Source organism: Myotis myotis, unplaced genomic scaffold (assembly GCF_014108235.1).
Source record: "Myotis myotis isolate mMyoMyo1 unplaced genomic scaffold, mMyoMyo1.p scaffold_m19_p_2, whole genome shotgun sequence".
In the NCBI taxonomy this organism is placed as follows: domain Eukaryota; kingdom Metazoa; phylum Chordata; class Mammalia; order Chiroptera; family Vespertilionidae; genus Myotis; species Myotis myotis.
Genome location: NW_023416324.1, coordinates 152,113,905 through 152,134,967, shown reverse-complemented (window position 1 = coordinate 152,134,967; position 21,063 = coordinate 152,113,905). Strand labels below are relative to the sequence as shown.

At 36.2% G+C, this 21,063-nt stretch overlaps 1 protein-coding gene across 13 annotated transcripts in view; it reads left to right on the top strand.

Moving 5' to 3' along the window:
• The window catches only part of ZBTB20 (zinc finger and BTB domain containing 20), an 892,970-nt gene that overhangs the window by 413,766 nt on the left and 458,141 nt on the right, over positions 1 to 21,063 (top strand). For 3 of the 13 annotated variants that reach the window (XM_036352753.1, XM_036352750.1, XM_036352749.1), the window contains exon 1: positions 1,425 to 2,608. The exons of the other annotated variants lie outside the window; for them this stretch is intronic. The gene's annotated coding sequence lies outside the window, so the exon portion shown is untranslated. Of the gene's footprint in view, positions 1 to 1,424; positions 2,609 to 21,063 lie in introns of those variants that run through there. 13 annotated transcript variants of the gene reach the window in all.

Sequence of the window (21,063 nt, the reverse complement as noted above, 5' to 3'; positions counted from 1 at the left end):
ATTTTCATAACAAACCATTTTAGATATAAGACAGTTGAGCCTCAGAGAACCTAATTAATTTGACCAAGGACATACAGATAGCAAGTGCCAAACTCTAGTTCAAACCAAATTCCTCCTCCCCCCCTTTGTAAACCACTATCTCATGCTGCTTCTAAGGATGTGGAAGATTTTGAATTATCTGCTAAGAGTCTATGCTGTTTTAGTAAGGGAGAAGTGGGCTGCCATCGTATGTGATTCTGTGCTGCTATGCAATTTTTAGGAGCATTTGTTGACTCTGAAAGAGCCCTTTTTGGGGATTGGAGGTATCATTTCTTTGATTCAACATTTCAACCTTAGTACCACGCAGAGTGAACTCTTTGGCTTAGAGTTATCTGTGCGATCACTAAATGGTTATAGATTTCCCCCATCCTAATGGTCATACAGATATGATTTATCTTATATGGTACTATGAAAATAGAAGCTGTACAAGTATGTATATTGGAAAAGACGATAAATGTATTATAGAAAGCAAAAAGACAGCATGTGTCACAAATGCTTCCTATTTATCTAAGACAAACAAAACACACTGAAAGCAAGAGAGACCTATATTGTTGCTATTTGTACCAGTTCTAGAGGTGCTGCATATTTCTCTGAGCAGGTCAAGATAGTCTAGTTTGGGGGAACCTTTTATTCTTAAGCAATTTATTTTTAAACCACAAAATGTTTAGTGTTATGGATCTAAAATTATCATGCTTTAAATACCATAGTTCCTAAATGGTAACCTCATTCTAGTAAGAGTTTTAGAACAGGTTGAAATGTTCTTCCTACACTGGCATTCCAACTCACCTTTAGAAACAGTTCGTGCATCACTTTTAGGAGCTCTGCCTTGTACTTTTAGGCATATTTGTGTCAGTGCTCTTGCTATGTTGTATTACAGTTTTCTGTTTAGGTGTGTATTCTTTCTTTTAGAGTCTAGTGATAAAATGGTGAGCTTCTTGAAAGGCTGTGCTTTATGTATCTCTTAGTACCTGGTATTATTCCATACCTGCGATGGAGTAGGTGCTCAATAAATACGTGTCCAGTCAATTAATGACTTGCAGTCACACACACATATTAGGCACATGAACAAAATTTCCTAAGTATTAGCATGTTTCTCAAGGGCTTGTGAATCTTTTAACATTTTCTATGATCAGATAGATATATTTCTGACTGCTCTAGCCACTTTTCAGTACATTTTCTAGAAAAAATAGTGTTTAACCCAGCGGTGGGCAAACTATGGCCCACGGGCCAGATCCAGCCCGTTTGAAATGAATAAAACTAAAAAAAAAAAAAAAAAAAAAAAAGACCGTACCCTTTTATGTAATGATGTTTACTTTGAATTTATATTAGTTCACACAAACACTCCATCCATGCTTTTGTTCCGGCCCTCTGGTCCAGTTTAAGAGCCCATTGTGGCCCTCGAGTAAAAAAGTTTGCCCACCCCTGGTTTAACCTGTTGGTAGCTTTTGTTTTCACTTTGAGAATCACTTTTGCACACAAATTCATGTGTGCTCTTTAGTACTTACTACTTGGTTGAACCACACAGATAGTGTTATGAATATTTTTATTCATGTGCCACCTGTTTGGTGGCTTTGTTCAGGCACGTTATCTGTGTGTTCATAAAAATACAGTTGTGTCAGTTAACTGGAAAAGTCTTACTTTCAAAAAACTTCTCGGCATTTAATACAGCGCCTGGCATATAGTTGGGATTCAAAAAATTCTTGTGGAATGCCTGAACAAATCAGCCATTATTGTTATCTGTTTTGAAATGAGGTATAAGATAAAAAAAAAAAAGGAAATAAATAAATGCTCAGTATCAGACAACAAGCTACAAGTACAGCTGACATTCCAATCCTTACCTCTGTGTTTCTAGACTGTTACTCAGGCTCACTGAGAAGTGCCGAATATTTCTGATTTCTCAACCTCACCCTGCAGTAAACTTTTGCAATCTGGAGGCTGGAGACCTCTTTTGTAAATGTTGTCTACCCGATGCCTGCGTTGGCACCGAGGAGGCCTTAGCAGATAGAGTGGAGGAACATATGGCTCCCATCTGAATACAAATTGGTGGACATAGCATGGTAATTCAGCTGAGATGTCCTCTATATTGTAAGCTGAAAGAGTATGATTAGAGGTGTTTATAAACGGTGTCTGATTCCCCCCTTCCCTCCTCCCCACCCCCTTTTCACTGTAGTTTTATCTGCCTGAATCATAGCCATCTAGCATCCCAGGTTCACTGCATTATTTGTTAAAGTGGCCAGCGTGAGGAATTATTAATTAAAGCTAACAAATCACCCTGACGAGCTGTGCCCTGGCATGGCTGAAGGTTGATTGGCGAAAGTGTTCTCCTTTGGAGAAAAGACTTTTTGTGCTCGTGACGCAGTCAGGGACGGATTACTGAATATTCAAGTTAGAAGAAAAATCACAGGACAAGCAAATTGAGTATTTACTGGCAAATAATTGCTCTCTTAAGCTGTGGCTCTCTTCCTAAATTCTTAACATTCCCGAGGGTTAGAAAGAAACACAGAAAAATGCATCGGTACAGAGTGCATTTCAAAAAATATATATAGACTGATGTTTCAGACTTGTGCAGGTAAGTGTGATTGTGTGTGCATGGAAAGTGAAAGAACAAGGGAAGCGGGGAAGATGGGGAAATTTTGTATATGGTGAGTTTTTAAAAATCCATTTGTTGTTTATTGGAATACTGCTCGGCGTATTTCTAAGTGGACTGAGAATTTAGTTTCAGTGCTGCATTTGTTGTGAAAGTTAGAGAAATGAGAAGCAGGGAGGGTTTTCTCAGTTACTTTATGTCTTTATCAGTAGAAGAAAATTAATGTTTTGCCCCAATAATAGTTATAAACTTTGCTCAGATATTTGTGGATAAATGTATGAGATTATGGTTTGATTTAAGGATTTTGAGTTATTCTCAACCTCGTTAATAATGACCTGTCTAACAGTGTCTCAGACATTTGGATACAACTGTTGCATTTATTTTTAAAGTAAATTCTGTTTTACATTAGCACCAAGCTAGTCCTTGTTGAAAATTTGAAAGGGACATTACGTTTTTGGAATACGTAGTTACTTGGGCTTTGGGCTTCTGTAATAAGCAAAGTGTTCTTATTGTCAATTGTGTGGTCTTTTTATCTGAAATGTTGATCAGACTGCTAAGATTTGTGGACATTTTGAGATAAGTGAAACTAGTTTAGAGGCTTTTCCAAAACCAAATTTAAATATATAAAAATATGGTAAGTATGGAAATAAAGTCTCATTCTATGTATACAATGTAGACATTAAGAAACAGAGATACTCTCCTAAGTATAGCTAGATTATGTGAACAGCATTATCAAAACATGTATATCCACTGAGGATAAATTTCATATCCTGTGAAAACCTGTAAACTGTGCTTTCATCGACAACAAACTATTTTTCAAATGAGAATAACTGGCTGGCGAAATAGCATTTTAGGGTTGTAATAACTAAGAATAACATGGATTTAAAACAAATTCAAAAACATAATTTAAACTAAATTAACTAATTAATAATTGCAAAGTGCTTTAACAATAAAGCATCTACATGATAGTAATAGGAATAATAATAAAAATGAAAATCTGGCAATCACCCAGAAATTAAATCAGATGACTCTCATTAGGTTTTAGAGAATCAGAAATTTAAAATATAAGTATATTATACTTATATTTACCTTCTAGTATATTTCTTGAACCATACAAGATTGTGCTGATTAAGATTCTTCCTTACTCTATTCTATGTTTTTTTAAAAATATAGTTTACCTTAGTATGTAGAATAGAGCATATAAGAAGGTTTAAAACACATATTTTTTAAGGTTTAATTCTCACTGGATAACATTTTGTCTTCAGATTTCAAGAGGCAGCCTTTTTAAAGTTTCTCGTGGCTATTTGAGGGCACAATTTGGTCCATTATTTTGATATTGCAAAGGGGGCATTTAAAGCATATGTTCAGAGACTAAACCATCTGCCTGCTTTATTATGGATACCACAAAATTATGAGGACTTGGAAAGGCTCAAAAATTGAACCAGAGTCCTATGCAAGATTAAAAATATACAGCACTTTGATTTTTAAAAGTGTTTTGTAACCACTTACTTTTGCTAAGTATTTCACTAGTCTTCTGTGGTAGAATAGTATAATTACACCCTTTTGATATATGGGTAATGAATAGTAAAGTGTAGTTGAATGACATGAACCTATGGCAAGTTAATGGTAATATTTCCTCTGTGATTTAACGCACTAAATTTAAATACCTTTTGGAGTTTGGGATTTACCTGTCAATAGTGAAACTCACAGTAAATTGGAGAAACATTATAAAATGGTGACTGCTGGAACAAAAATGAAGTCCAGTGCTAGCTCTGGACTATCTACAGATGAGTTGCAAGAGGCATGCAGAGGTCAGACTAAAAGCATTCTGTAGTCCAACTGTGATGTAATAGAAGTATTAATCAGCTATTGGTTGCCCATGCTGGGGAGGGGGGCAAAAAATGAGCACTACTTGGCATTATTATAGAGTAGTACTGTATTCCTTTGGTATCTGGAAGGATATGAGATTCAGAAATTAATACTAGAGCCAAAATCATTTTTCGGTCTGAAACATAATACTATTTCAGCCCAGACTGGTCATACAAAGACACATCAAGATGAGTATCATTGTTAAGATGCCTAGTGCCCAATTAGAGTTCTTCTAACTTATCTGAGTTTTATTGAACCAGATTTAGACTAGCTGGATCATAATAATCAGAAATGCAGAAAATAAGCTAAACCCAGCCTGAAGATCAGCTTTCAGTGTTGAGATTACTTATCACTATTTGTTACTTAATGAAAATATTTAAAGAGAATAATAATGGAGACAAAGGACTCAATTCTTTGGTTTGAAGATTCTAAGTTAAAAATATGCATATATATGTGTATATATATATATATATACACATATATATGTTTCAAATACATGTAAGTCAATAGGATGTACATATTTTATTACATGCATACATATATCATTTTTAAAAGAAAAATATTTTCAAAATTATTACTTTGGCTTATTAAGCCTCTGGACTTTTTATGTACAGCCAGTCTGGAGATTGAACACACAGCTTTTAACACAGCTATAGTTGGCTTTCAGGACTTAAGGATGTCAGAAAAATAATCTGTTGTGGAAAATACCTTTGTCCAGTTTCATATGGATCTCCTCACAGTGGTATTTAATTTTATGCCTCCTTAAATTGCAATCCTATTAATAATCAAGTGAGCCTCATAGCACAAGGACTACAAAATATCTCCATTATTTGAGGAGGTTAGTTTTTATTTTATACTTGGGGTGTGTTTGATATATATATCTAACACACACACCCAATTTTTTTTTTTTTGGTTTGGTTTCTTTATTTATATCAGCCACATTGCTCCAATATGGTAATTAAAATGGCTGACAAATAAAAAGAAACAGATAATACAGTAAAATACATGAATTAGAAGTAGATGAGAAAGATAAAATAAAACAAAACAATAAACAAGGGCAAGGATATAAAAATGGAGTCAGGACTGAAGTCAACACACAAACTACATTCAGTAAAATGCTATGCATTTGTCTTTGCACTTTACTGCAGCTAAGTCAAGGGGAAAACTATGACAGGTTATGCAATTTACAACATTCATAAGAATAATACAATAATCTCCATCATTCATTAACTAGAGCTCCTGAAAAATGACAGACTCTGAATTTAGAGAACTCAGTGCTGAGACAACTCCCATGGAAATAATTATAGGCTGCAGAGACCTAGAGGTCAGGGCAGAGCAGAACAGTGCCTTCCCTGGGACAGGTGTGGAGGGGCAGACTTCCAATTCCAGGAGATACATCTCAGGGAGGGCTGTGAGGGAAGCAATGATGTTGGCAAGGCCAAGATCTTATGGTAAATTGGTGAGTTAAAGAGGGACTTTTTTTGTTGTTAATCCTCATCCGAGGATATTTTTCCATTGATTTTTAGAGAGAGTGGAAGGAAAGGGGAGAGACAGAGAGAAACATCTATTTGAGAGAGACACACCATTGGTTGCCTCTCTGATGCGCCAGGAACCGAGCCTGCAACCCAGGTAAGTGCCCTTGACAGGAATTGAACTGGGACCCTTTAGTCTGATGCTCTATCCACTGAGACAAACCAGCTATGGCAAAGAAGGATTTTTTTAAACAATTCGCTTATATAAATATAAACATACATATCTTATAATACATCTACGATTTAAGAGGCATCCACTTTTATAATAGCCATTAAAACACATTTTATCAAAATAAACCTGTTGAATCAATATTGCTTCCCTAAGTTGTTCATAAATATTGCTGCATGGCTGCCATACTTCTCCCACTTTTACTTTAAACACACTGTCAATCTTTGTGAAGTTTTAAAAAAGATCCCCTTCTGGCTGGAAATGTATAATTTCTTGCCCTTGTACCTTCTCTTGGTTCATTTTCAAAAGTCTTAGCAAATTGCATCGTCTTTTCACAATTTTAATGGTTAAGTCACATTGAATAAGCTAGACTTTTCTCCACATAGAAAAAGTGAAGCATAAAGATTTCTTTTCATATTTCCTTTATAGCCCAATCCACAGTTAAGTAGTCAAAGGACCACCTGTATCATAATTACCTAGGGTGGTTGTCCAAAGGAAGAGTCCTGGACCCCATTCTGGAATTTCTGAATTAGAAGTTCTGAGGATAGTTCCTGGGGATCAGTAGTTTAGGAAGCTATCCAGGTTTGTTATGCACACTAAAGTTTGAAAACCACTGTTTCAATATTGTAACTTTAAATTTTCTAGTATGTGAACATAAAATGGTAAGATTTCTATACCACAGTTGGTGAGGATTTATTATATTAACACTGATGCATGTTCAGTAATAAATGATGATTGCCTGCTAATAAAACTGGAAAAATCTAGCTTAGGAAAATACTCTAAATTTGTTTGAATCTTTTAAGCCATATCTCACCATTATAAGGAAACATTCTTTAATTTTTTAGTTATCATTTATTGAAAACACGTTGTGCTGGGCATGGAGGTACAAAGATGAAAAAGAACAAGTCAGTCTGTTTTTTGAGAAAAACTCATAATTCAGGATAATTTATTATTACTAGGGTATTATCTTTTCTAAACTAGGATGAATGGTCACCTAAATTCCTTTTGAGTAAAACTGAAAATTTCCATTGTATTTTATCAGTATAAGTATACATTCATTGATAGCTTCATATAGTAGGGCTGTGCTATAATTTGGAAGCTGCAAAACATAAGAAAACCTTGTAGGTTCATCCCTTTTCCCCTCAAGGTGACAGTGTCCCCCAGAATAGGATGGGATGTATTATGGGGACCTTCTAATTTTATTTCTTCCATCATCAGAGTTTTGTTACTAGGATCTGTTTAAAAAATGTTTTTATTGATTTTATTTTTAAAAAATTTTAAATATTTATTGTTGAAAGTATTAAATATGCCCCTCTATTCCCCCGTTGACCCCTTCTAGCCCGCCCCCGCACTCTGCACCAGGTTTTCACCATACTATTGTCTGTGTTCATGGGTTATGCATATATGCATACACGTTATTTGGCAGATCAGTTTCCACCCAATTTTAAAGAGAGAGGAAGGGAGAGGGAGAGAGAAACATGGATGAGAGAGAAACATCTATAGGCTGCCTCCTGTATACCCCCTACTGGGGATCGAGCCCACAACCTGGGCATGTGCCCTGACCTGGAATCGAATCAGTGACGTCTTGGTGCATGGGATGATGTTCAATCAACTGAGCCACATGGGCCAGGGCCAGGATACTTTTTGAGAGAAGGAGAGAAATCTGTGAGTGAGTGTGCCTGACATTATGAAGACTTTTGTATCTCTTTCTACTGCCCCTCTGGGGGCTCAGCTGACCTTTGGGAAATGCTGGAGCCTCCCTTGTTGACACATGGGGCTGCTTCCGCCTAGTACTCTGCTCCCAAGTCTCAGCAGTGCAAGAGATTAGGTATGGACAGGCTAGAAGGGACAACTTGTGCATAAAGGAATGTGTTGGTGGTCAGAGGAATAGGATGAGAACTTGAAATTTCATTGGCAATTCATGTTTTCCTGGGAAAATACCAGAGATATCCACCCCCTCTGTTATTTTTCAGATCAATATGAAGAATATTGTAAGAATGTCTGTATTTCTTTTTCCTTTTCTTCCTTTCCTTTCAAGACATATTTATTGTTTGGTACCAGACTCTCTTCTAGGAACTAGGGATACAGTGGTGAATAAAATAAAGTTTCTACTTTCATGATACATATTAGGTATAAAGTATATTAGGGTATATAACATATTAGGGGTAGAGAGGGAATAAAATTACTAAATAAAAATGTAAAGTAATTTAAATATAATAAGCTTTATTTTGAAGACATTGCCTACTGCTTTCTCCCTTCCAGTTATATTTATGTTATTGTATAATAAGTATGTATGTGTATTTTTTTAAATATATTTTATTGATTTTTTTACAGAGAGGAAGGGAGAGAGAGAGTTAGAAACATGAATGAGAGAGAAACATCGATCAGCTGCCTCCTGCACATCTCCTACTGGGGATGTGCCCGCAACCCATGTACATGCCCTTGACTGGAATCGAACCTGGGAGTTTTCAGTACGCAAGCCGACACTCTATCCACTGAGCCAAACCGGTTTCGGTGTATGTATGTGTATTAATAAAGATATATATTCCTTTGTACATTAATAAACTTCTCTGAGGAACATACCACTCAATTCAAATTATCCTCTGCTGTGGGAAACTCTTTTTCATGAAGACTTGTACGTAATATAAGGGGAGAAACAAGCCACCAAAAAGTGTGCACAGTCAACCAAGTGTTCAAAGACCAAAAACTGTGCACAGTCAACCACAAGATCATTCTTTTTCTTCTCTTTGAATCTTCTAGTGTGTGTTGTTCATTGGTTGGTTATTGTTGTTGTTTTTTAACTTAATGCTAGCATTCAGGACTCCTGGGGGTCTAAAACGTAGATAAGTTATCGGGTCAATCTTCAAGGGACTAAAGATAAAGTAGAGGGGACAGTGAACAAAACAGTATGTGGTTTTGATAAGGTTCTGTGGAAGACAGAGCAAGGCACACTGTGCTGTCCTAGGAACAGATCAGAGAGTAGAGGAGGAATGGTTTCCCAGAGAGTGTCATGTTTAACTGAGCCTAGCAACCTAAGAGCAAAACAAAACAAGATGAATTTTTAAAGTTATAATTTTTCAACTGATAACCTAAGTAATACATGCCCTTGGTGAAAATATTTTAGACAATAGGACAACATATTTTTTAAAGGGGTTGGGAGATTAAAATCACCTATTAACTAAGCACTTATAGGAACAATTGTTAACATTCATCAGGCTTTCTTGAGCATGTATTATATCCAGCCACACTGTCTTCTCAGAAGGGAACACTTTAATTAGCAGGCAATATGAATGAATAGCAACAACTCGAACTTTAACTCCTATTAAAGATCTGGTCTTCAGATCTGGGCTTACAAATGAGCTGGGTCCCACACCTAGTTGATGTGGATAGAACATCACAGAATGCAGTCTTCTTCTGAACACGCATTAGAGAGTCTGCTAGAATCCCCACCTCATGTAGGCACGAGAGGCAAACTCATTGGATCTGCTCCTGTATGTGTGTGATCTTGGGCAAGTTTTCTTACTTCTCTGTGTCTCAGTACCCTTCTCTGTTAAATTGGACTACTTATAGTACATACCTCATGAGATATTTTAAGAAACGAATAAGATAATGTAAATTAAGTGTTAATCACAGTACTTGGCACATAGGAAAGTATTTAATAAATACTGTCATTATTGTGATGCTGATTATTATTATTGTTACTATTATAGTTATTTTTATTACCAAGGAAACTTGCTGAAAATATATTTTGTTCAGTACCACTCCATTATCACTACCGACAAACAACTCAAAACACATTTCCTACTGAGGGTGGGTCAGAGATATCATCTTTGCAGCACACATTAAGAATTTGGGTTTATAGATGACAATTATAATATAATTTAGCTCAGGAGATAAATGACATTATGCAGACTAATTTTCTGTTTCTAGGTAGAAATGATGTTTACATCTGCCATAAATGCCCTTCATGTTACAGATTTTGTTTCAACTATTTGTTACCAGCTAGGTTTATTTTATTGAAAGGAATTTTTAAATCCAAATTCCTAATTCTTTTCACTTAGTGCTATATTTCTTTATGCAAATCAGTGACTAAAAAGGATTAGAAATACAATTTTACCTAAAACGCATCTTCAAGAAGAAGAGGATTCTACATTGTCAAGTTCTGTATTTTAGTATGATCGTGAGCAAAGATATCTAGCCCAATAGGTACCGCATAGTAGGTGCTTAAAGCAGCATCATTTAGTTCTGAATTACATTTTGTAAGAAAAGGCATGTAAACATCAGTGTAGATATTCTGTACAAGAGTAAACAATTTGAAGAGAATGTTGATTCAGTGGAATAACAGTGTATTAGGAAAAAAGCAATTGTGTGGAACTTGACAACACATTATGTTAGCTTTTAAAACTGTAGGCTTGTGTCAGTATGAAAGACAGAGGTAGATAGTGAAAATAATGTAGACTCTCTAGTTGCACAGCCATTTGTTGTCACCTCTATATGAACAAATTACTATATGACCACAGGCATGCTGTCTCTCTTGTCTAAGTCCTCAAATGGAAAATGGAGCAATGATGGCTGCATTTAATGGTATGTGTGCATAGTGCATAGAAGAGTTTTTTAGCATAATAGGTACTCAGTAAGTGATATTCACTAACAACAGCAATAATGATGATAATACATAAAAGCCCTGTTAACAATGAACTCAAGCTCATTATATATAGTATATATAATATATATATGACTCATGTATATTAATATACACTGAGTGGCCAGATTATTATAACCGGCCAGATTATTATAACCACCCCATCAATACTTCGTTGGGCCACCTTTTGCCTTCAATACTGCAGCGATTCTTCTTGGCATTGACTCCACGAGATGTTGAAAGGTGATGCGAGGAATCTGACACCATGCCTGATGAATAGCACTGTCCAGTTCTGTGAGATTTGATGGTTGTGGAACCAGCTGCCTGATTGCTCTTTTAACTTCGTTCCACAAATGCTCACTTGGATTGAGATCTGGTGATTGTGGGGGCCACCTAAGCAAGATAAAGTCTCCCTCATGTTCTTGAAAGCACTCCTGCACAATACGAGCACCGTGGCATGGCGCATTGTCTTGTTGGAAGAAGCCATCTCCATTGGGATACACCATCAACATGATAGGATGAACTTGATCAGCAACAATACTTAGGTATGTTGTGCTATTCAGATGTTTATAATGATCTGGCCCTCTAGCAGCTTCAGCGCAAAATTATAGCTAATTTGCCTACAAATGTCAGGTGGTCATAATAATCTGGCCACTCAGTGTATAAGTACTAATACTTAAAATTGCATTGCTTGTTTGACACAACATGGGAACCCTGTGTAAATTTGTCCTATTTAAATGCATTTACAAAAAGATTTGCTTTAGTTATTCTAGTTATATGAAAATAGAAGTCTAAAACTAACTTTATTTTGAAAAATTACAGTAAAAGCAGATGTTACCAAAGGACTTATTTCTAAAATAACTTGGATTTTGTTCAAATAAAGAATAGGGGTAATACTCTACTTCAAAAGGTATAAAAAGTGACCCCAAATTTCAATAGTATTAATTGGAAGTTTTTTAAAGATCAAAAAGGCTGTTATTTCTAGTTGCAGTGGTAGCTACATATGGAAAATGGCTCCAGAGATTCACAATACAAAAATAGTTCATTGCTAAATTCGAAATTCTGTTAATGTCACAAACAGTGGGATGTGAAACACAAATGAATTGTGATGACAGTTGAGTCCCAAGCTGCCTATTTTATTCCCTTAAAGCTGCCCATATTTGGCTTTATATTTTCCTCAGTCCTGATTTAACCCATCAATATTTGTATTTTCTGAAGCTGGCCCTATCTTGGATCATACTACTTAAGGGTTTAATTTCTAAATACTCTCCAACCCTAGGAATTTGGCTCTCACTGCTCTTCTACCCACAGATAAGTATTCTGAAATCGTTCTTTACCTCTCACCTAAAGTTGGTTTTGATCACTTTTTAATCTGCAGTCTTTTAGGGCTTGATACTGTTCTCTACTCCTCCATTTCCATCCAGTGTTTAAAGTCATTCCAGTCTCCTTCATCTGCAGGATGTTTCCATAGGACACATTTCTTTTCCATATGCTTTGAGTTGGGGACTTCCTGTCATCTTAATGACCTATATGCTATTCCAGTTTTTGAAAATCTGGTTTTCTAAATGTCACTCATCCTTTGTGGTGGAAGGCCTTTATCATCCTGGATTTGGGGAACAAGACTAGATACACTATTTTACGAACTGAATGGAGCTCCTTTATTTTTATTTTTTTTTTAATCCTCACCCAAGGATATTTTTTCATTGGCTTTTAGAGAGAGTGGAAGGGAGGAAGGAAGGGATGGGGGAGAGATTGAGAGAGAGAAACATCCATGTGAGAGAGACACATTGATTGGTTACCTCCAGCATGCACCCTGCATTCCAGGTGTGTGCCCTTGACTGGGAATCAAACCTTGAGCCTTCGATGCTGGCCCAGCACTACATACAACGACTGAGCAACACTGGCCAGGGCATGAAGCTCCTTTATCTATCTATCTATCTATCTATCTATCTATCTATCTATCTATCTATCTATTTATATTTTTATTGATTTCGAAGAGGTAGGGAGGGAGGGAGAGAGAGTGAGAGAGAGAGAGAGAGAGAGAGAGAGAGAGAGAGAGAGAGAGAGAGAAGCCTTAATGATGAGAGAGAATCATTGATTAGCTGCCTCCTGCATGCCCCTCAGGAAGGATCAAGACCCAACCCAGGCATGTGCTCTTGACCGGAATTTAACCTGGGACCCTTCAGGGGCTGATGCTCTATCCACTGAGCCAAATCAGCTAGGGCTAAGCTCCTTTTTAAATACAGGAATTCCATATAACCTAAGCTAGCTTGTGTTTAGAGAAATGTCATTAAAATTTTTCTAAAGGGTATTGTTTAAATGACCAAATTATTTTGACTTAATGGATTTTGTAGCATAGATAACAGACCTACCTCCCAGTGCATCTGTCCTGGCTAAATGTGTTTTATCTGAATTTCACTGCAGGCAGTGCTTTGGCTGCCATTTATGGAGAGACCTCTCTGCACCAACCATTTTTCATTTAAGTTTTCAAACAATCCTTTGAGATAGGCACCATTATCTTCACTTAATGGATGAGAAAACTTTGACCTAGAAAGGTTAAATGACTCGTTAGGGGTGGAAATAGGATACAATCATAAGGTTCTAAGGCTAAAACTCGTCCTTTCTTCATTACCACATGCCTGTGCTTGGTTCTTTATTTACATTATTGGTAGTGGGAAAGAAGTTTGTAATATAATTTAATTGGAGGCATAGCCAATTTCATCAAAGAAAACAAAGTGATGAGGTTTTACTGTTATTTTTATAGAAATAGGAACCCAAGGCTATGGATTCATTAGATCTTAAGAAGGGTGAAGCACACAAGATAGGCAACTTTCTGTACAGCTTATTCCTAGTTCAGGATAAACTGGATCTTAAAATGGGGGTTTCACAGACCAAGGGTTTCTGATTTCACATCAAAAGCCTCCTGTGACGTGTCCTGGTCTTGTTCTCTAAAATTAAAACTCGCTGATTATTTACAGCAAATGTATTCTGGAGACATTTTCCCCACCTAATTTCTGACTTAGTACTAGTGGTAGTATGCAGTACTTTTATAAAGCAAACAAAAAATATTTTTAATTTTTATGTTTCTCTTATGAGACATTAATGCCACTTTCCTTTTATATAGCACTTACTGTTTACAGTTTGGAAACTACACACCAGGAAAAAACAACACAAAACACATTGTCTTTCTCAAGCTCATCAAAAGTAGAGATATATAATTTGGCCACAATTTTCACAGACAGTAAAGCAGTGGTAGGAGTAACCTTCAGATCAGAATGTTTATTTTCTAGGGTAGTCCTCAGGCCTGGTTTGCCAATCTGCCCTTGTGTAGTTGGACCATTGAGTTTCCTAGTCTGCATTCCAAGCCCCCCAAACTCTTGCTTTGAGCAAGCATTTGGGGCCTACTGGGGGTTGGCTATGTCACTTTGTCACAACCACTTAAGTTGGTTCAGAACCTCTAAGAGGAGCTCCTGAAATTTCCCTATAATTCTTTTAAAAAAGAAAAGAAATTACAGCAAAAGCCCCATGAAACCATATTTCTTTAAATATTCTCCTAAAAAATTATGAAAACTTTACTGTATGATGTTAGGTTTTGGCTTACACATAATGAGTGCTTTTCCTGGGCTGCATTCCTCATGCTTACCCTCCTTCTGGTCACAATGAATGTTCAATTTCTTTCTCTCAAAGTCTGGCCATTGCCAATTTTGATATGTATCTTCACTGAAATTTACTACTCTAAATTTAAAATGGGGTTGATGTTTCACTATTTCACTTTTTGAAGATTCAGGAAGTTTTATTGTACATTTATCAAAAAATCACTGTAGAACTTGGCCCTAAATCCTATTTTTTAAACAAATATATCATTTTCTAAAAACCTGAATACCATTAGCTATTTTCACCCTTTCTCTTAATCTCAAATTTCTTCAACTTTTATTCTAAGTAATTGGGTCCTGGAAATATACTAATAAGTAAAAATTAAGAGTTCTAGAATATTATCAAAGTTTGCTATTCTTAGTTCTATTAAAAATGGACTTGCTATCATGCTGTTTGTAACCTTTATAGTGTATCATTTTTATAAATGTAAATTATGTAGATATTAAGGCATATTCACAGATGATCATTAGCAAAAGTATGGAGGAAAATCCCGCATATAAACACTCAACCTTCCCCCTGCACTGTGAATCTTGGACATGAGAAAATATCTTTCCAACAGTGCAATATCATGTTGTGCTTGGTGAATTTTAACATTTGCATTCCTTAGTGTTCATGTTTATGAAGCATTGAAGACTTATGACCTCTTTTTCTTTTTAGCTGCACATGGCTCAATCTAATAAATTTTGAATACAGATTCAATATGGTTATTATCCCAATCATACCATATTTAAAAACAATGTTCTAGACTGTGTTTCTCTGACAGCATGACTCCACAAAGAAAATGAAACCAGCCCTAACAAAACCCTCCTTAAAACGGAGAGTGAAATGGAGCTTGCAGGAACTGCTTTGAAAAATGGTTTGAACAGCTACTAACAACCAATTTTTCAAACACTGTTGTAGCCATTTCAAGCTGTAGAGTGGACGGTACACAGGAAAAATCAATAAAAGGAAAAGATCTCTATCTGTCACAGATGCAACCTAAAAATACCTTTAAGACCAATTCCTTCTCTATGTAACTATTATTGCATTCCACCAAAAGGTGTTGAAAAAAACCAGCTAACTTCTACTAGAACAAAGTGTCCAGAGAAGCAAGTCTGTAAATAATTAAAAGAATAAACTAGAGTAGGAGAAGGGAATTGAGAGGTTGGGGGAGGAGATTAGGCACTTAAAATGTTGAGTGTACCAAAACCAGAAAATACAGGGAAAGAAAGAATGTGTTCTTCAAAAGAAGATATTTTCCATCCTTCACCAGTAACAGAGTTGATAGTCTGATAATGGAAGCCCTCTGGGTGAAGTTGGGGGAAGAACACTGTCTTAGCAAAGGCTTCACTAGGTTTTCAATGCCCAGGGCAATCTGATCAGTGCGTCCTTGTTTCTAGAATTGAGTAAACCAAACCAGGATGAACAACATATGGTTTAATAGTTAACTTGTAGAACAAGGGACAGTGAGATGCTTTTATGCCATGGTCCCAATGTTCATTTCAATCTCATTGCTAAAATCTGTTCTGAGAGCATTTACAGCTTTCCGGAGAGTCTGATTTTGGCTGAATCGTGAAGATAGAAATATAGCCTTAATGACCTCCTTGTTCTGGAGTCTCCCTTATTACAGGTGAATGTTTGGGATAAATCATGCTCTAGAATCCAAAGTATTGGTATTACTAATATTATTATTACTACTTTCTTATGTTGGCAGTGCTCTCTCCATTTTCCTTTTCTAGAAATAAGTGAATTTTGTGAATATGCAGAGTTGTTTTCTCTGAGTTTCTCTGAGAAAGTGTGTGTCTTCTTCTAAGTTAGAATTTGAGATATTCTGAAATATAGTTGTATGTGCAAGTCCAATCCTGCTTTTTAATGACCATGGACAGAAAAGGTCCTAAAAACAACCTTTTATTTCACAAAGGGAGAGGACAAAGGAAGGGAGAGAATTTTGTCTGATTGTATTGCTTGGATAGTGGTATTTTTCTAAGAGCTCTGCTTTCTTAGAATCCTAATCAGACGCTTCCCCTATGACTAAAAGAACCTTCCCAGCTCTTAGCATCAAACATGAAAATTGAAGGCGAATGAGGTTCTGAAATTGTTGGAAAACTCAAGTATGGAGTTGCTGTTAGTGTTATAGATAAAGTAAACAGCAATAGTAACAACAAACAAAAAATTATGCTTCTCCCTCCTTTCTCTCTAGTTCCATTTAAAAACCACCACCACTATAAAAATAGCCTAGGAAAGAGAAAATGCAATCTGTAGTTTGGGTGTATGACCATAGAGTGTATTAGTATATCTTCATTGTAGTTCCTCTGCCACACATTGAGTTATTTGTTTCTGATGTTTTTCAAAGTTCACCTTTATGTATGTCTCCTTAGCTGCTCTAATAGTGTCAGTATTTTCTCTTCATTCTCTCCTGTTATTTGAGCTCTTTTTTTCCCCCTGCGTACAAAAAGGCTCTTTTCTCTAGCCATTTTGCATACATTCTCCATTTTACTGGGACAATTGTGTGTTTCTATATGATGCCTTTTAAAGTGATAAGCTAGCAAGAAAAGATTGCAAACAATAGTTTACCAGTATCATTGAAAAATTAGCAACTGTATATTCTATATACACACACAGTGGCTGCATAAAATGAAAATTCTATTCATGCCTGATCTCTTCTGCATTTAATAGTGACTATTGCAGTGGCATCCAGGCACTTTATGTTATTTCCTCTTATTATTATTTACCACCTGATCATTCCAAAGTGCTTTTACATCAGAGAATTTCATTAGCAACCCATTCCCTCGCTCTTTGTTTTTCTGCACCCTTGCATGTAAAAATATCAAGCAGCTATATCAGATAAATTACAGTAAAAAGATCGAGTGCTGCTGACAGGAGGTTGGGGAGAAACATCCCAAAGCATCTCCTAAAATCCAGCTTATATTTTATAGTATCTAAATAATAATATTACAGAAATATATATACTTGAAGCACAGTGTCTACACACCTATTTATTATGGTTTCCACCATTGCAAAATCAGAAATGTGAGGTAAGCAAGGGGAATACTGTCTGCACTTCACATATTGAGAGGTCTGAGCAATTGTACCTATTCACTGTGGAACACTTGTAATGTTTTATTGCTTCTTGAACTGCTGGTAGCCCAGAATTATACAAGTCAATTTATTTTAAAATCCAAAAAGTTAGTTTTATTTTTTAGCTAAAAAGATAGAGACTTGTTTATAAAAAGGTTCATTGTGATTATAGATGAAAGTGCGTGGTTGGTACCTTAACAGTTTGAATTAAAATCAAGTTCACTCTGGGGTTTCCTTCTCAGCTTTACTCCTTGCTTTCTCTTTGACTCCAAGCTAATTGCATAACCTCTGGTTGACTTGTGCCTCATCTACACAGTCAAAGTAAAATTCAGAAATGCGGTTATTAATCTTAACTAATGTAGGCTAAAATATTATTTTAAGAATTTTAGATTTTGACTTAAGCTGATAGTAGTAAAAGCTAACAATTTTATGCACAGGCTCCTTTTATTCTTAGACAACAACCCTAATGAAGTAGGTGCATCAGAACCATCTGGAGATGGTGAGTCACCGCTTGGGCTTGTTACAACACATTGCTGGGACAGACCCCAGAGTTTCTGATTCTGAGTCTAGGAGAGATTGGTAATTTGCATTTCTAACAAGTTTCTAGGTAATGCTGGTGGGTAGGACACTTGTAAAATCACTGCACTACAATCAGATAGCTGTGTCTTCAGTACAGAAGAGGAAACAAAGGCTAAGAGGGCCCCAGTCATGGAAGAGTGGCAGAGTGCAGAAGAAAACCTAGGGCATCTCATATAAAATCTTGTGGTCTTTGTACTATCCACATTTTTTTCTTTACTTCCACGGCTTTTATGATTTTAATGACTTTCACTTGCCTTGAGATCCTGAGTAAAATAGCATTGTAAAGGAGTGGGAATTGGGTCTTTCCCCCTGGGATCTGGTTGCTGCTCTTATTGGATTTGTGAAAGGAGAGCGGCAGGCCATTCCAAATGTTAGTGATTAGCTGTGGTATGAAGGGCTTTTAAGGTCAGTCTTTACTTCCCTTTTGGGAATGAGAGTAATAAATTTGAGTCTTCCTTGTGTTCATTCATTATAGCCTGTAGATAGATATAAGCAGGTTCTCTTTGGGGGAATTGTAACCTATTCTGCTGTGACAATGCTTTGTAAAAATTTCCCACATTTATATTACTTCTACAGAAAGTCATAACAATCAAATGTGGCAAAGAGTACCTGGCAGGGCCACAGAAAAGCCATTTTAAAGAGATTGAGGACACTTGGTTTCAGTGCTGTCTTACCCTAGCACAGGTCTGCTGACCTTCATGGGAGTCCGATAGCATAGTGCAGTGATTGGCAGTCCAGCCTGCATGTTACAGTCACCCAGGGGAGCTCTGAAACAAACAACCATGTCTGGGCCCCATGCACAAGAAATTCTGATTAATTGTTCTTGGGATAGGGACTGGGTATAAGTAGTTTTTAAAAGTTTTCCAGGTGATTCTAATCTGCAATTTGAGTTAAGAACTACTAACCTACTGGTTAAGGGCATGGAGTTTGAAATCAGACACATATCTGAGTTCATATCTTGGCTCTTCCACTTAACTGTGAACCCTGGAACAAGTTATTTAATCTCTTTCAGATTTAGTTTTCTCATTTGTAAATACAATAATAATGCTTGCCTTGTAGGCTATTTGTGAGAATTCAATGAGATGATATATTTAAATGTTTAACATAGTTCCTGGCTTGCCATATGGATCTAATGCATGGTAGCTGCTGTTATTGTTGTAATGTACATTTGGTTTCCATATCTGTAAGTGAGTAGGACACTTTAATATATGAGATGGAGGACAAATGTCACAGAATTATCTATAGATCCTTGTCTGTCACCTTATTCACAGTGTCCTGCTCAGTTCTATCACGTCCTTTCACTTCATAAATATACATATTTTGTTAGGTGCAGTCTTTGACAGATTCAAAGTTTATTACCATAGTTTACTATTTTTTATTGCTACTCTGTCCTACTCCTTTTCATTAAGACTGAAAACTTGAAAAATAAAATAAATCCACTGAAATTCCCATAGGAGGTAATGGAGGTTGATGTTTGGTTGACATATAGGCATAAGAAACAAATGGCAAAGCTTGTGTAAGCATCTACAGATACTAACATGCCTCCTCAGTGATTGCTATTTTTCTGCCATCACTCATTCTAAGAGTTCAATCATTGGTCACTTTCATCACAGAGGAGGAAGCTCCTTAGACTACAACCCTAATGAAGTAGGTGTATAAGAACCACTTGGAGATCGCTGCAGTTTGTTATTTCCCTTCATTTTCCCCGACTTCCTCTGGTAAGTCTTAAATAAAGCTAAGTGCACAGATGAGCAATAATGACTTCTTAAGGCAGTCATGGTTTTCTAAGCCCATTTTCTATGTTTACAAGGTTATACTTTTTAGATCATTTTACATCATTAATTTCAAAAATTAGATCCTTTGGGAAAAAAATCTCCTCTTGTATCTCCCTTAAAGTATACAAATTATGTCTTTGGATGGACAGAGAGGAATTATTTGACTGTCCAATAAAAGTACAGATGGTTCCATTTTCCTTGACTCATCTTACAGCACACATTAGTCAGGTCACATGCCTATTTCGGAATTTTTGTAGCACTAGGTCACTTGCCGAGCTTTGGGGCACATAAAAGACTATTTGCCTGGCTTTTAAGTTTGTGGATCTTACACTGTGCCTGGCATGGAGATAGGAAGGACATTTTTTTTCCATTAAGCTTTTTCACTGTGTTTTGAAAGGAAAAGTTGAAACAGAGTCCCTACTGAGATTTTAACATGTTCCATGGTGGTAACCATAGGAAATAGGGAAACAGAAAATTTTTGGACAGAAGGAAGCCAAGGAGTCTATCTCAGCTTGTCCTCACCTCTCAGATACCAGTTGGATTCTACAATATTATTTTTATCTAGGTGTATATCTAATGCTTTGTATTTCTGTAGCTTGCCTTCTGACAGAAGAGAAACATTGCTACTGATCATCATGAAAAAGATTGCTCTCTAAACCATACGCAGTTCCCTATTCTGGAAAACTCAATGGAAACATTCATTCAGATGTTAATAAAGCTAAATCATGGACCTTTTTATTTGGAAAAATCCATTTTGATGTTTAATGGAATTCTCACAGGGTGTTAAGATAGAGCCTATGTAAACTCCAGTTAAGGAGAAAAGTACTTGTTTCACACAAAGATATATAAACACTGTAATGGCTTTTTTCCCCATTAAATTCAGAGTGGTTAAATTCACATAAGTGTATACACATATACACACACATCTTACACACTTATTCTCTACCTATACTCTCTTCCCTCACCTATCCCTGTCCTTACCTGGACAATAAAAAATGCTGAAAGCTAAATCAGTCCCCATTTTTAAAAGATTTTATAATACCAAGTAAAAGTGTTTAAACACTTTCCTAAAAATGTAATTATGAACATTTTGATGTATGCTTGTGTATGTGTTGTGTATGTATTGTGTGTGTGTGTTCTTTCAGTCTGCAGGGAACATA